We start from the raw sequence: 16,601 nt of genomic DNA on the forward strand, positions 1-16,601 counted from the left end.
TTTCCCCTTCCCAGCAGCTTCCTCTCCCCATAGTTTATGGCAGGCTGGAATGTAGCAAAGCAAGGCTGAAGCGCAGGATGGCAGTTCTGACATTCTGCCTCCTTGAAAAGGGGCTAAACCTAGCAAGAGAAAATATGTAAAAGACATGTTACTATTTCAGTGGGGTTTATCAGAATATTGGTTACGGAATTTACAAAGTAGGCATGGGACTGCCTATGTTGGACGTCAACCCACACAGTTTCAGAAGGTGGGAGATGTTTCCAGAGGATTAAGTATTGGAGTTTGCCTCTGTGGGTCTGTGAATCAAGAATTTCCTTGACCTCAAAATGTTGTTCTCCTTCTATGAGGATCAGGGCTGGTGCTGGCTTTATTGGGGGATGCAGGGATGATGTGCTTGCAGGTTTTAAAAGGCTACAGTGTAAAACAGGATGGACATATCTAAGGCTTTTTGGTAGCTTTAATTCCACCATCACTAGGTAGATGACTCTAATGATGGGGAAGGAGCCAATGTATTTCAGTCCCAAATTCTTTAAGGGTTGCCTGGATTTTGGCAGGATTTTATACAGTTCTTAGAGACCTCTCATCACCCACAGACTAATGGGGAAATGGAGCCTTCAATTACAAGATGGAGAATTGTTTGTTTGTTTGTTTGTTTGTTACCCATCTTTTTAATAATTTTTTATAAATAATTCAAGCAGCAAAAATATCTAATACTCTATTTTTCTCCTATTTTCCCCACAACGAGTATAGTGAGCTGGTATATTCATCGCAATAATAAATGAAACAGAAAATAGAACAGAATAGCAAGGAGCAGAATAGATGGATTTATAAGCTTTTCACAATCTTCTAAACTTGCGCAAAGTTATGCAAACTGATCCCCTAGTCCCCTAGCCCCTAGCCCCCTGCAAAGTGTTCTAGTTCAGCCAACTTCAAGGTAAGATAAGTCTGTAAAAGACCATGATTAACTCCGCCAAAAGACAAAGAGAAACTTTACTAAGAAAGATCAAGAGGGGTTCCAGGCAGCCCCAAGAGAAAAGACCAACAATGAAAAGTATGTTGCTAACTTTTTTTTAATGGGAGGGGGGATAATTTCTTGTCAACTTCAAATATGGACAGTTAGAATTGATTATGTAAAGCCCATTTATCAACGATCTTCAATCTCTTGTCAGGTTCATTTCATACACCTTGGAGGAAAGAGAGAAAAATGTCTGTAAGAGGAAAGTGTAGGAAATGATAAAAATATACATTTCCCTTTTAATATGACTGGAGTTATTACTCATGAAACATGTTGGATTAACAGCCTGACACCAAACCAAAAATGGCAAACATGTTGGCTGAATGAAAAATGCTTCAGTGCCTGAATTCTACTGTATATGGGTTTGTATGCTCTGTGTGTATATGTGTGTATGTATATGTGTATGTGTGCATACACACAGAATGTGTGTGTGTGTGTGTTTGTGTGTCACATTGTCTGCAATGTCATACTCCCATTCTATTCTTACACTCTTTTCATTGCTTATTTTGTATTTCAACTAGTGCTGATATGAAATACTGTACATTTGTGAATGTATATGTATAAGTAGCTATCATACATAATTGGGTTTGTTTATATTTACTATCTAAACAAAAGGAATGTTGAATGAAGCTATGTCTAATTGCAGTAAGCTGTTTCTTTGCACGACAGAAAACACTCCTGCGTCTGCTATCCTTAAAATTGTTCAGTTATCTGAAACTATTTGTGAATCTTCTTAATCAGAAGATTCTTTTTCTAAATTCCTTAGAAAATGTTCACTTTGTTGTTGATTATTATGGTTTATAACTATAAATACATAATACAGAATTCTCCAAGGAGAAAGTACAGATGATACTTCCAAGGACTAGAGATCAGAACAATGAACTCTATTGTAATAAAGATAATTGGTCATGATCATTTATCCTGCTTCAAAGGCTATAAGTCCATTATGTTGGTCATTTTTTAGAACAAATATATGATCTGGAAAAAGAAATGATGCCATTTTATAACTTTAGATCTACCAGCAGTAGGTCCATAGAAACAAATAATTTAGGCAGTGATAACCTTAAGCCAAAGATGTCCTATCTTTTCATAAGAATTAAAAAGAAATAGCCTTTGATAGCCCTCTGAGTCACATCCTTTCAGAAGTTCAAAGAGTTCTTTCATAGCTTCAGTCTATTCCGTATTCTTTCAAATCCACAGGAGAACCTAATCTTGGTCCTTCAAAAGCTAGGGAGATGGGGAGTCTAACTGAAGGCTACTAGGCTGTAGAAAAAGACTAAAATTTCCATGCAATCTCAGTTTTCCAATATTAGTGCAAAGCTTTGCATGGCAGGTGATTTTAATAATAGTTTCGTTGAGGAGGAGCTATATCGTTTAGGCCTTATTGCTACCAACAGACAATTAATATTAATATTAACAATGAGGGCAATCAAAGCTAACTAGTTGCATAGTGCTTTCAGAGTTCATCATGTACATTATCTGTCAATGCTGCAAACGAATTTGGCTGAAGCCATTTCCACTTCGTATTCAGTTGTCACAGAATTGGGAGGGTGGATGTGTGCTTTTAAGTTTAGACAAACAAAAATTGTCCTGTGGGAACCAAGGCCATTGCTGCCTGGGTTTTGATAGGCTGAAATTTCCATTAGAAAGCCCTCCAAAGTAGATTATTGGGGAATGTGATTTATGATTTATTGCTGGGGTAGGAAATTCAACTTTGTAACATTGTAACCTTTGGGAGGGAACTTCAATCTTGGTTTCACTTTTGATTGTACCAATACTATGCAGCCAATAAATATGTTCTTTAAGGAAACCTCTTGCCTTGGAGTTTTGCTTTTACTGGTCTCATGTATCGGAACCATGACATTATCTTGGTGAATAATCCTGCTGCCGAGTCATGAATGTCAGGATGGTCAGAGGGAAGAGATGGAAGGCTGGGGACAGAAGTTTTCTTAAGGTACAGCAGAAGCAATACTAAACCAGGAACTTTCTGATTTGTTCTTAAGTCTCTTATGGGCATTCAGTTGAAATCAATTCTGCTTAAAAGCCCCCTCAGTTTCTAGGGCCTGACTTACCTTTTAGAATCTCATTTTGTTTCACTTCCTTATACATAAAATGGGAATTATAGTGACTCCCTCATAGCATTTTTTTCGAGACTAGCAAAAATCTCTTTGCCTACTAGAAATAACTAGAAATAATAATACTAGAATAAAATGCAAAAAGGGTGTACATTCTTCTTCAGGGAAAGATGAAATAGTAAAAGCAAATATGCCAACCCGAAGAAAGAAAAGAAGAGAAACAGGCTGTTCTAAGTAGGGTGCATTATCATAAATATAAATGCATAATGTTGCAAGATTATATTCCTGAGCATATGCAGTGCTTTTAATTAAAATGCCACCTAACTTCTCCTCAACACAACATCCCTTTGTGTATGTGGGGCTTTGAAATGATAATGTGTACAACCTAGCACTGCAGAGCCACCCCCTCCTCCCAACCCCTTTTTCATTTCTGAACTTAAAATATTTAGATTTCTATGGAATGGAAAGAAACCAAATCAAACTGTGTAATTAAAAAAAGGCAAGAATAAATAAATATAAAATCATATCTTCCCACTTAGTCTGCTAACCTATTCTCATCTCCTATTAGGTTTTCAGGACATGGATATATAAAAATTAACACATACATCTGTATTTAGCTTAAACATACAAAAAAAATGACATCCTCCTGGTTACATTTTTAAGTCTTGTTTTTATTTCCTCTCCTTGTCTTTCAGTCTAAACACTCAAGGTTATAAGACATCAATTTTATATGCCAGGGCCCCAATGAACTGTTTCTGCTTAAAATGACACTTCTGTTTAAAGACCTAGTGATTCTCCAGAATGTATGATTTACTGCAGCAGCACTCTATAAGCTTCATTTCATACCTCCAAGAACTAACTAGTCCAAGTGTTAAATAAACATGAAGTGCCAGGCTTGTTTTCTTTCCAAAAGTGCAATCACTGTGTTACTCTAATGATTAAATATTGTTTAAATATACAACTGAGAGACTAGTTTCACAGTAGATTCTTTCCCCGCACTTCATTTTTTACGTATTAATTATTTTGTGTTCCGACAAAGAATTTAATTAGAAATCACAAAGAGCTTCTGAAGAGTGAAGTGGTAAAGGTTTTATCTGCTGTAAACCACTGAAGAATGGGCGTAATTTGGAAAGAAAAGGGAGTTTGCCAAGAAATAAATCTTACCTAGATCTGCATTAATAACAGGTGGGGGGGGGTAGAGATTAAACCAGCAAATAGTCTGGAATTTATTTGTGGAAACAGAACTGCTAGGACATTATTGGAATGGAAACATGAACTGAATGTGGAATAACCCTAATCTCCGTTAGATTTAGCAATGTTCTTTCAGCTTTCCCCAATATGGCACTTTGCCAGCATATAGGGAGAGTGTGCCACACTAATGAGGACTGATGAAAGCTGTCTTATATGATCACGGAAAAGAGCAATGATAGCCAATCCAGTAATAGATATTTCTGAATTTAATTGTATTTCACTAACAAACAAAGCAAATTAACATGGATCCAAAATGATTAGGCTAAGAACACCGTGAGACAACAATTGACTAGTTCCTGAATGACAACCACAACCTTCAGAGAATGGGATTGCAGATGATTCAAGCTGAATTGTAAAAGGACAGATAAGAATACTTCTCTTCTCCCCATTGTATGTCACTCCCTTCTATAAACTCAGACCTGTTACATTTTCTCAGATAAGAGAGTTGGTCACCTGAGGGTGCCACTAACTCTGTGGTGCTTGCCAACTTTTCAGATGCCCCAAGCCTTTGGTAGAATTTGAACTACAATATTTGTATATATACTGCAGATGGGCAAAAAGAGTTATTGTCTCCTGTGAATTCTGCATAGGTGTCAGGAAGGGCATCCAGCCAGTAAATGCTCCAACTCCATTCAGTCACCCTGACTCCAGCTCGATACAAGGGATTACAGGGTCATTAAAAGGAAAAAAAATGTACATACTGCAAATCAGTTCAGAGTCTGCATTAAGAGATGTACTGAAGCAAGTTGTATTTCTAGATGTGATGGAAATAAGGCCCTCCATGGCGTAGGACTCAGTTATTTGAAGGATTGCTTACCTCTCATGTTTCTGATTGTCAAATACAGCTAATAGAGTGGATGTGATCTGGATTTCTTCAGTTAAACAGCATCATCTTTCAGGACCAGAAAGCATGCCTACTCTTTTGCAATGCTGATCTTCTGAAATGAGATCTACCACCTACCTTTTCCCCTCTCCCGCCCTGAATGCTACATGACTCCCATCCTGATCATGTTCTGGAAGACCTTAAAGGCCTGGATGCTCACTCAGGTCTTGGGGTAGGGTGGATGGAATCCATTCTTAGATGTGTTTGACATATATTACATATGTTTTCATAGTTGCTGAACTTTGATTATTTTCTAGGTTGTATTCAAATTTATATTATTGTATTTTAATTTTGTTATTTTTATAATGTGAGTGGCCAAAATCATTTTGCAGTTTGGCAGAGCTAAAATTCAATCAAATAATAAATAAAAGAGAATTTTACTTAACAAATAGCAGAGAGGTACTGTATTGGTGGTTACAAGAAATGTGAAAAGTGGCAAGATGATTGCCACAATTGCATAGTCAAACCTCTGCCCCCTTTTATTTAGTTATTTATTAACTATATAAACTATTATTTAGTTATTCCAGAAGATGTGTCTGTATTGCAATATATTTTAAGAAGTTTTGTTAGTTTATTGAAATTATGTGCACGGTGAGTCCATTTTCAATTATAAACTCTAAAGCCATTTGTCAAGAAAACTAGAAATTGCTATACTAGAAAGTATAAAACTATTGAAAGGCACTTTAATTAATGTTTGGGTCATGGACACAACCAGATCAAACTGAAGGTTCACAAACAAAAGTGTGGCTATGGAGATTCTCAGTCATCTAGGTCATGTTGTCCCAAAGGTGCTTTTTCAAAAGGCAAATGTTTTTTTTTTTTTCCCCTTGAAAGCATTTCACTTCTCATCCAAGAAGCAAAGAACTGAAGTAGCTTCTTGAATGAGCAGTGAAACGTCTTCAAGGAAAAACAAAAAATAATTCAATTGCCTTTGAAAAGCACCTTTGGGAAGAAAAGTGGGAGTTTGTGAAAGGAAAACAGGTTTAAGACTTTAATATGTTCACAACTACTACTACTAGTAGTAGTGTTTAATATAGATAATTGTTTCTGAAACAGAATAAACTTCAAGAAACTATTGCATACTACTGCATACTTCACGCCTGGGCTCGGTTCCTATTTATTTGTGGCACAGAAACCTTCTTCGGTCTGTTAAGATCAGTGGCCTTCAAAATAATCCTATTCCAAATGGAAGAATACTTTGGAAAATAGAGGTATTAATTGTTTCCAATAGCCAGTATAGTGGCTCAAATCTCAAATACTCGGGATTCTCTCAAATGTAATCTGTGCCCAAAACTGTGAATGAAAAATAGAATTTTATTTTTGTTCTGATGTCTTTTGTTTGAATGTAATTTGTTCCTCTGGTTTTTGTTCTATGATTGAATGTACTTCCACCTTTTTGGTAGCAACCTTGTATTACAACTTTGACACATTTGAAGAAAGAAGATCTATAGGAAAAGGTAGAACCAAGAGCCGTAAGACACTAGGTTACAATTCAGATGAATTTGCAGTTTAAGCATATGATGACTAGAGAAGAGATGTAGATGTATTTTTTAACTGCCACCTCTACAGAAAGGTTAATTAAGTCATCCGTGGCTGGGGAGGAAGGTACAAAACACTGTTACCAAAGAAAATATTTTCAAGTGCTATACATTGTGTAAGCTAGAGACATTTTGTCTCTAACTTGCACATCCCAATAACAATATACACTGGGATCATTTAAAATATAGAAAAACAGAAGTCCTCACCTTGAAAGGAAGCACAATTAATTAAGGATCCTGGAAGACAATGTTTGCATTAAAGTCTGTACTCCATTGGGTTATTAAGTAATTCTTTTGGGTAGATTGGAACTTTGAGAGGTCATGAATGGGCCCTCCCATAAAGTGGGTCCTCTTGTGGAGGTTCTAAAAAATGAAACAAAATATTTATGAACAAGTAATTTGATATGGAGGATTCCTGACTTTACAATTTAGTTCACTAAACATAGCAACAATAAAAGTGAGCTCTAAAAACCTAGATTTATTTTAATTACCTTTCTGCTAGAAAATTGCTAATGAGAAGTTATATAGATGTGTACCTGGTTTTATCAAAAATACCAGCAATGTATATCTTACCTGTTATATTCTACCCACTACAAAGGATCGTGTAAGTAAGAAATTCAGAACAGATTTGTTACATCTGCATTATTGGCATGTAAAAAAAAAAAAAACCTAATCACTCTAGGCTCAGAGTCTGAGCAATTGCCAGTTAGTAATAAATGGATGTCAGGTTAAGGATTTACAACCAGTGGGGGAAAAACACACTCACAGAACCTGGCAGTGTCAGTGAAAAAGAGGAATCACATGAATTTTTTTTTCCCTAAACACAATCTAAAAAATAATTGTATCTTCTTTCTTTCACTCTTCCAGATGTGTACACTTCCTTTAAAACAGATTGCATATCTATGAGAAAAGGAACAATGGAAGCATTTTATCAAACGCTTCTAAAGAAATCAAATATCATAACAAGTAGGCACCTGATGCTTTTCTGGCCAAAAGTCTGTTTCATCTACTCACACACCATTAGTCTTAGAGCTAATTCCATTTATTTCCAGGGCAGATAAATCTCATACCAATTTCTGATGTTAAAATTCTGTGGTATCCTAACTCAAAAAAGATGTTTATCTATGTACTTTGGGTTGTAAACATATGGTGGGTACTCATGAATGCCTTCTTTGTTGCCCACAAGGTTCTCTACTCAGGTCCTGGGCACTGTGGAGCAGGTGTTCATTAAGGATATCCCTCTACTTTGCTCCATTCAGCTTTCCCTCAATCCGGACCAGTTTCCAATCTCTGCTGCTGAACACCACTTCAGCATGATGCTGCCACCACTATGCTTCACTGTTCGGATGGTTTTGGGCAGGTGATGAGTGGTATCTGGTTTCCTCCAGACATAACATTTAGAATTGAGGTCAAACAGTTCAATCTTGGTTTCATCAGACCAGAGAATCTTGTTCCTCACAGTCTGAGAGTCCTTCAGGTGTTTTTGTTTTTTGCAAAATCCAAGCATGCTTTCATGTTTTGCACTGAGGAAAGGCTTCCGTCTAGCCACTCTGCCATAAATCCCAGATCAGTGGAGGTCTGCAGTGATGGTTGTCCTTCTGGAACTCTGTCCCATCTCCACACAGGATCTCTGGAGCTCAGTCAGTGACCATTGGGTTCTTGGTCATCTCTCTTACTAAGGTCCTTCTCCCCTGATTGCTCAGTTTGTCTGGGTGACCAGCTCTTGGAAGAGTCCTGATTGTGCCAAACATCTTCCATTTCAGAATTATGAAGGCCACTGTGGTCTGTGCAGCAGAAATTTTATTCTAGTCTTCCCAGATCTGAACCTTGCAATAATCCTGTTTCTGAGCTCTGCAGGGCAGTTCCTTTGACCTCATGGTGGACTCCAATCAAAGTGTAGAAACATGCTAGCAATGATCAAGAGAAATGGGAGGCTGAATTTCACATATTATTGTAAAGGGTCTGAATACTTAAGACAAGATAATATTTCAGTTTTTTCTTTTTAATCAATTTACAGACATTTATAGAATTCTGTTTTCAGTCTGTCATCATGGAGTACTGAGCATAGATTAATGAGAAAAAAATGAATTTCAACAACTGCATAATTAGGCTGCAACATAACAAAATTGACAAAAGTGAAGAAGGTCTGAATACTTTCTGAATGCACTGTATATATACTCAGTCAATAATTCATTCATTCAATCAATTAAAAGAAAATGGGGATACAATGAAATTGGCATACTTGCCAGTCTCTAATATTATTTTTACCTACAATAACATCTGTCAGTTTCCTCTGTTGGAACTAGTTCCATAGATGGTTTTAGAAAAAAAATAATAAATTGTGAATGACTTCATCCCAGTGCTTGTACTGTTCATAAAGGAAGTCAAAGGTAGAAAGGTGAGAGAAGGCATACCAAGAGACTAGAGGAGGTCATGGGAAGAAACCTCCGTCTTTATTTTGGGATAAATGGACTTTTTAATGACCCATTATCAACATGACACTTTGCAAAATGGCAAACTGTCACTTTAGTAGGAGCCACGGTGTGAGAACACAGAGAATATAGCTTTATTTGCTGTGTTATAGATAGAGAGGAGTGTGTTAAGAAGATATGGAAGATTATAGGTGGATAGTAGGAAGATTTTATTGATAGTAAGTGTGGGAAGATGCAACAGAAAGTACTGACTGATATGAGGCATTTTGAGGAGGCTGGGAAAGTTACTGGAGAAACGTTACACATAAGCAACCATCACAGGTGGTTCAGAAAGTCACGTCTCACTCACCTGACAAATAGATTACTGTAATTGACTTTATATGGGACTGCACCTGAAGATTTTGTGAAAGCTATATCTGTCCAGAATGCAATGCCTCATTATAGCAATAGCAATAGAACTTAAAATTATATACCATTCCATGGTGCTTTCCAACACTCCGAATGGTTTACAAATGTCAGTATATCGCTCCAACAATCTGAATCTTCATTTTACTGACCTCAGAAGAATGAAAGGCTGAATCAACTTTGAGTCCATCAGGATCAAATTCCAGACTGCAGGCAGAATTAGCCTGCAATACTGCCTTCTAAACTCCAAGCCACCAGGGTTCCTGGAATTTGAGACCAATGTCTTGTAAGTTAGACTGGTAACTGGCTGGTTTCTGAGTTCAATTCAAGATCCTTTTTATCACTAATAAACCCCTTCCTGGCATAGGACTCAACAACTGAGTTGTTTTTGACTATCTGGTAAAATCAAGCAGAAGGGATCCCATTAATCAAGCAGGGGCAACCAGTTGACCCAAGAAATGTGCCTTGGCACCTGCCCTATGAAATGATGTCACCCTAGAGATCTGGGCAGCTCCCACCTATTTATATTCAGGAAGTTATTAAAGATCTGGTCATTCTCTCAGACTTTGGGGAAAGGTGAAGGTTGAGCTTCTGCTGAATATTTGCTACAGTAGATCTACAATCAAACCATAGATTTAGTCAGTACCTGTTCAGATTTTAAAAGGTCAAGGTAGAATCAAGATAAGAAATGTGCACATCTTGTCAGAGAAAGCAGTTTAGGTATTAGGGACTTAACTATTGTTCATTAGTGTTAAATATATTTTTAAGCTGTCTTTCCTCTTTGTGTAACCAAGATATTTTATAAAAATATGATGAAATATGCCCTACACAGCATAATAAAAAAGAATGCAAAAATAAAAACAACTATCTGATCATATTTAACCAATAAAATGTTCTAGTCAGCTAAAAACATGATTTTTGCTGGCATTCCAATGTAAAAGCCTTAATTGTGTCAGGTCTCTTACAGGTCACCTTGTAGAAAATACTATCTCTGTGTAGCACAGACATACAGAAGAAAATTGTATGAAGGACTAAGTGTTTCCTCTAGAAAATGAAACTTATCCATATTAGGAGCCAGGAATAGACTTCAAGAAACTATAACTTAAAGTTGTGAGACTGGCTGTCAGTGCTTTTAAAAACTGTTCAGAAAGAAACTCAGTTGAAGACCAAACACCCAACAGCAGGAAACCATAGCAACCCATTCTACGTTATGCCATTACTTTCATTTGTTCACCCTATACATGTGTGATACATAAGTGCAAGGTAATCCAAAGTGTACTTTAGTTTCAAAAGTAACTTTACGTGTGCAATTTATAAACAGAGTCAAAGCCCAGCCTCCAGAATTCAAGCTATTCCCCTTTTCCCAATGGTTTTCAGTTATAGTATATTAAACTACAGTTCCCATAGTCTACACACCATCTAAGGATACTGAGAAGGTATCCAATACATAGTAGGAGAGTTTGGGAAAACTGCAATAGTTCCCTTAGAAAGCTGATACTATAAATGAACTTCCACATTCTACATAAGTGATCCTTCCTCTAGCTTCTTTCAAGAGCGATGCGGTGGGATAGTGTGTACACTGCTAATTGCATCTGATGATATACAGTGACTTTGCATTTTTAATATTATTTGAGGAAAATATTTATAGCCCAAAGGATAATTATTTCAAGAGCTATGGTCCTGGTTTTCCACCCCATTAGTTTGGCATGGAATCAATGGAGTGAAACCAAGAATTAAAAAGCAAACAAAGAAACAGAATTGGTGTGTGTGTGTGTGTGTGTGTGTGTGTGTGTGTGTGTGTATGTGTGTGTGTGTGTATGTGTGTGTTCTGTATGCATGGTGAATATAAATCAAGTCCTGTTTTCCTAGGAAGGTATCTGCAAAAAGTAACCCTTTGTAAGCAGCACGTTGTTAAATTTGTACGCTGAATATTAACAATTCCAAAGAGACAAAAGGATAGGTATATAATTATCATTTTAAAAGCTCTCAATAAGAAGTTAAAACTCTGTGTAGCAGAGGCTATCATACATTTTGGGCTTAGACAAATTGCTGTATTTGATAAGGAAATCAATAGAAGGCAAAAAAAAAAAATCCATGAAATAAATATAGGAACCTGATAATTACTTGGGACCCAATTAATATCAGAATTGTTGCCATTACTCTCGGAGGAAAACCATTTCATCAAGCACACAGGTGTACTTTTAAACAGTGGATCTGCCTGATGAAAGATAGCAAGAATTTCAATGACACCTTGAGGGATCTTATGAATAAAATATCAAAAAATGGACCTTTTCTTTGTATGTGGAGATTGTAATGCAAAAATTGAAACAGGTTTATAACATATCCAAGGTAAGATGTGTGCTATCTTATATTTAGGCAGCCAGAGATTCCCAAGTTAAAAGTTTTAAATAATAAGGTTCTTTTGGATAAACTTAGCTTCCCTCAGAATTCTGTCCTTACTGCACACTCTGACACTCCATTTGAAAGTCTGGTTAATCAACCCAGAAGATCATTTGGAATTTTCTCTCAGTCGTTCACAGCTCCAACTATGCCTCTAATCAAGTTTTATCAGCTTCATTCCTTTTCTGGGCAATACTATTATTCCAAAAAGAAAATGAGGCAGAGAGTGGTAATTATAAGCTATGACATGAGCGAAGGTTATATTAACATCAGCTTGTATCAAAATAGTCTAAGGTGTCTTTCCTGAAAGAAAATACAGAGAGAAGAGACATAAACAGAAGAAAGTGAGAGAGAGGGAAAGATAAGGGAGACAGAGACTATATGAATAGTCATTCTGCTTATTTAACATACACTTAAACTGCACTCCCTATTCTTGTTTGTACTTTTCGATTTAATTTCTTGCTTCCTTTCCTGCTTTTCATTTAGTCTACACAGAGTACACACCTAGCATACATTCCTGCCAATTTATAATATGTCAAACATCTGATGCATTGCACTCCAGTCCATGAAAACATATGCTATAATAAATGTGTTAATTTTGAAGGTGTCAGCAGATGGTTAGTTGCTTGGCCTCAACCAATTTTTCTGCCCTTCCCTCTCATCTCCATACTGATCATCAGGAAAGCATCCCAATCAGTAAAACATCAGCATTCTTTTATTATATCTCTTCTGCCTACCCTCATGGAAATTTACGTACACACAAACACACACAGAGACACACACACATACAAACTGCACATCTTATGCAATGGTTGGAATATGCTTATCAATCACAAAGTAGCTCAAATACTTTACACCATTCACCACCAACTCTCATGGACACATTAATCAATCCCAAGGGTCATGTGAGTAAGTTCTCAAATTATCACACATAGACAGAGGCCAGGTTTACTGTATCTACTCAGCAAGCATATTCAGGCCTGGGGATATGACCCAAGGAAGATAGGAATAATTTTCATGAATCCTGGTCAACTTCAAAAAATAAAAGGGAGGAAAAACGTGCCATTTCTTCCCACAATGTTGATGTATGAAATCTGTGCCATACAATTTCCTCCTAAAAATGTGAGTGATGAAAGGTGGACACGAGTCAGATTATGTGCCATGTTTTATGCGTTTTGGATTTTGCTCATGGGCAGTCTCACAGGGATGAAATTACATTCAGTTTTCTAGGCCATCTATTGAAATATACGAATTGCTCTCCATCCAAATGGTTCTTCAATGTGCCAGTATACAGTAGCTCTACAGAAAGGATTGGAGAATCATTGAAGTAACTCTGTGCCTCTATTAAAGATCTCATGCCCAGAACAAATAATTGGATTTGGGTGACCATATCATTCTGCCATTATAGGAACATAGGCAGCCAAAGCTATAAATTGTGATTTATGCACCAAGTTCCTAACCAAGGTCATGTCAGTGGAACTGTCATAGTGTAAAATGTACTGAACTAAGAGCTCTTTCTTGGGAGCAAAAACAAATAGAAGGTGATTTGGAAATGAGTGAAGTTTGTATAAGTGCTGCCAGCCATCTTTGACCTCATGTTAGAAAGTCCATGGCAGGTATCTTGGAAAAAAAAAAAAAACAGAGGAAGAATAGTCATGCCATAAATGCTATGACTGAGATGAGGGAAAAATAGAAATAGGTAGCCTGTTCTGGTTGCTGCTTATAACTATTAATTTTCTCCACATGGATAAGATCACCATTTGGGAGGGGGGGGAGATGTAAGCCATTTTTCTGCTGCTTCTGCTGCTTCTAAGCCCAGGTACTTAGCAAGATAGTGTTACTCCCTCTCACTTATTTCTCTAGCGGGAAGGCTCTTTAAGACATTACGCAGCCTCCTAACACACTATTGGGACTTGCAACATTTCCAGTGTATATGTTTGCTTGCTAATCTGCATCTCGTCAGTGTATGTTATGTAAGCTGTTTAGGTTCAAGGGTGTTTCACTAGCATAGCTTATTGGGGACTGCATTTTCTCCAGAGTGCATGGCAAGCTCTACATCAAAGCCTGATTGAGCAGAAAATATGTGCTAATGTTCACAGCAGTACTCTATTATGGTATAAGTATGCTTGTAAATATTCACTACATGTTATTACGCCATTTGAACCAAGAATATTGCAGGGTTAAAGGTCACCCCTAATGCTCTCTCAGGAGGCAGCCGTTTTGAATATAACCAAATGGGATAATGGTCAGGAATACCCAGAGGGGGCGATGTAGCACGTCGTAAAGAATTGTGCTGCGAGTTTTAAGTTTTCAGGACAACAAAGATGCCAACGAGATAGCTCCTATACAGTCATTATTAATAGAATGACAAGGCTATGTTAAACAGGGTGTCTTCACTACAATAAATCTGGTCCCTCTGCCATTAGTAGTCCTTACAACTGCAAATAGCATTTAGGTTATAACCTAACATGGCAGAATGTTATCCCCTCAATCTCTAATGTATTTTATAATGCTGACAAAGTCATGAATAGCAATGGTTTAAATCCACTTAATCTGTGAGAAGTTTAAGCACGAATTTTAAATGCAAAAAACCACTTTGATATTAGTTGGCTTAATTAGATAGAAGGGCTGTTTAGTAGTCAATGCTCCAGAAAGCATGTGTCTTCGAAAGCCAAAGGAACACACCCACCCTGAGTTCCCTTTATCCCTTAGTGGTATGCACTTAGGAATGAGCAATTTCATTAATTCCAGAGGAACATGCCATGTTACAAAATCCTAGGCCTTTGCAAGCAAAAGGCTGCATCAAAGCCCATGAGGGTACCAAGGAAGCCCCCGTCTGCAGTGGTTAAAGTGCAGTGGGTATTTCTTTGCACAAGCATCCAAAGTGTTACTGTACATATATTGCCCCACTGAAAATAAGGGGCTTCTCGATTAAGCATGCATATGGATTGCATTGTTTTGAAGCTAGAGCTTTCAATAATCATATTTTTAAAAAATAAGAAAAATATGGCATGTTCCCTTTTAGAGGAAAAGTAGTATATTCATATTAATGCACTTTATTTATTTATGTATTCATTCATTCATTCATTCATCCATCCATTCATTTATCACATGTATGTAACAATCTAGCTCAACCAATTTACTCTAGGCATCTTACTATAGAAAAAGGCCACAAACACAGACCATAAGATGAAATAAACATTAAAAATTATGTCATAATAAAAGCATTATTACTTAAAAACATGGTGAGAGTGTATTTTTGATATTGCATGCAGTATAGCCATCTCACCAAGAGTTTATTCTTGCCTATGAAAAGGTATTTCAGTCCACATTGGACTTGGTCATCTTAATTGGTTGCAATTACTATAAAAAAGAAAGTTTATATTTCTGTGACATTGGTTTACGGCAAAGAGGTGATAAAGGTGTCCTTAGTCTGAACTACAATGGCATAATTGATTCTGTTGATATTGCCTTGGTGATGTTATCATTTGCAGCCATGGATGTAATAAAAATATTCCAAATTAGAGCTACACAACCCAGCTCTGTGTGATCTAAACTGAAATAAGCTTCCTACCTGGTTGAGTCAAGGGAAAGCATCACTGCTGTAATACATATAGATTTTGTCACTATGGACAAACTTTGATTCATATTATACATCTACTTTCCCCAGTCTGGTGTCTTCCATATATATTGCAATTTCAATTCCTGTAATTTCCAGTCTGTAAGGCTGTTTTGCACAGTGTGTCCTAAATATGTAATGATGTCTTCTTCAAGGAAGACAGAGTATTAATTGTCTGCTTAATATGCTTCACCTTCATCTTTGCAAATCCACTTCTACATCAAGAGAGTCTAAATGAACTTCTTAAATAAACAGAACTGCATAATTGGCTAGAATATACAGACATTATTTGTGAGGTTTCACGAAGAGATCGGTCTTAAGAGTATATGAACACAGCTTCAGCTCAATAAGAAGACTGTGTGGAGAGAGTAATTCTATTGCCTCTTCATAATAAGAGAGGGACAAAAGAGGGTTTTGTCCCCATACATAATAATGGATATATGATATAGCTTCACCATTAAAAACAACACAGTTTTTCTATTAGGATGATGAATACGTAGTAAAGTATTTCTCCCCCCCCAAAAAAAAGTTTATTTTAATTGGACCAATGGGATTCCATCTTTGATTTCTAAACAAGCATACCTTTATATCGGGCAAAATATTTCACAAATTAGATGATAGCAGCCTTATGGCCTAGCAGCCGAAACCTTAGTAGCAGTACAGGAAATTAACACTGGTTGAGGTAAGACAAGTATTGTTTGCTTTATAGCAATCACCCGGTGGCAGGAGGCTACATTTCAGCCAAACTAATAAATAAGGCATCTGCAGCCTGAGTGACTTTCCCATTGAAAAAGAATCTACATATGAATCAATCTGCCACAGTTGTAGAAAGTATAATAAAAGATTCTGAGAAATGCCGTAGGTTGCAAAATTAATTTATGTAAGATTCAAGCCAGATCACTGGCTTTACTATCTGTTCAGATGAATCAAAATGCAGCATCAATATGTTGCACATATTTCAGTAGATCAATAATGGTGTTAAA

General features: G+C 36.8%; 1 long non-coding RNA gene across 1 annotated transcript in view; it reads right to left on the minus strand.

Moving 5' to 3' along the window:
* Window positions 1-1,059: 1,059 nt before the first annotated feature.
* LOC120312695 overlaps window positions 1,060-16,601 on the minus strand; it is a 49,181-nt gene continuing 33,639 nt past the window's right edge. The window contains exons 2-3 of the long non-coding RNA XR_005557940.1: window positions 6,970-7,125; window positions 1,060-1,184 (exon numbers count right to left, since the gene is read on the minus strand). This is a non-coding gene — a long non-coding RNA (uncharacterized LOC120312695). The remainder of the gene's footprint in view (window positions 1,185-6,969; window positions 7,126-16,601) is intronic.

Source organism: Crotalus tigris, unplaced genomic scaffold (assembly GCF_016545835.1).
Source record: "Crotalus tigris isolate CLP2741 ecotype Arizona unplaced genomic scaffold, ASM1654583v1 scf7180000017536.10889498, whole genome shotgun sequence".
Lineage (NCBI taxonomy): Eukaryota > Metazoa > Chordata > Lepidosauria > Squamata > Viperidae > Crotalus > Crotalus tigris.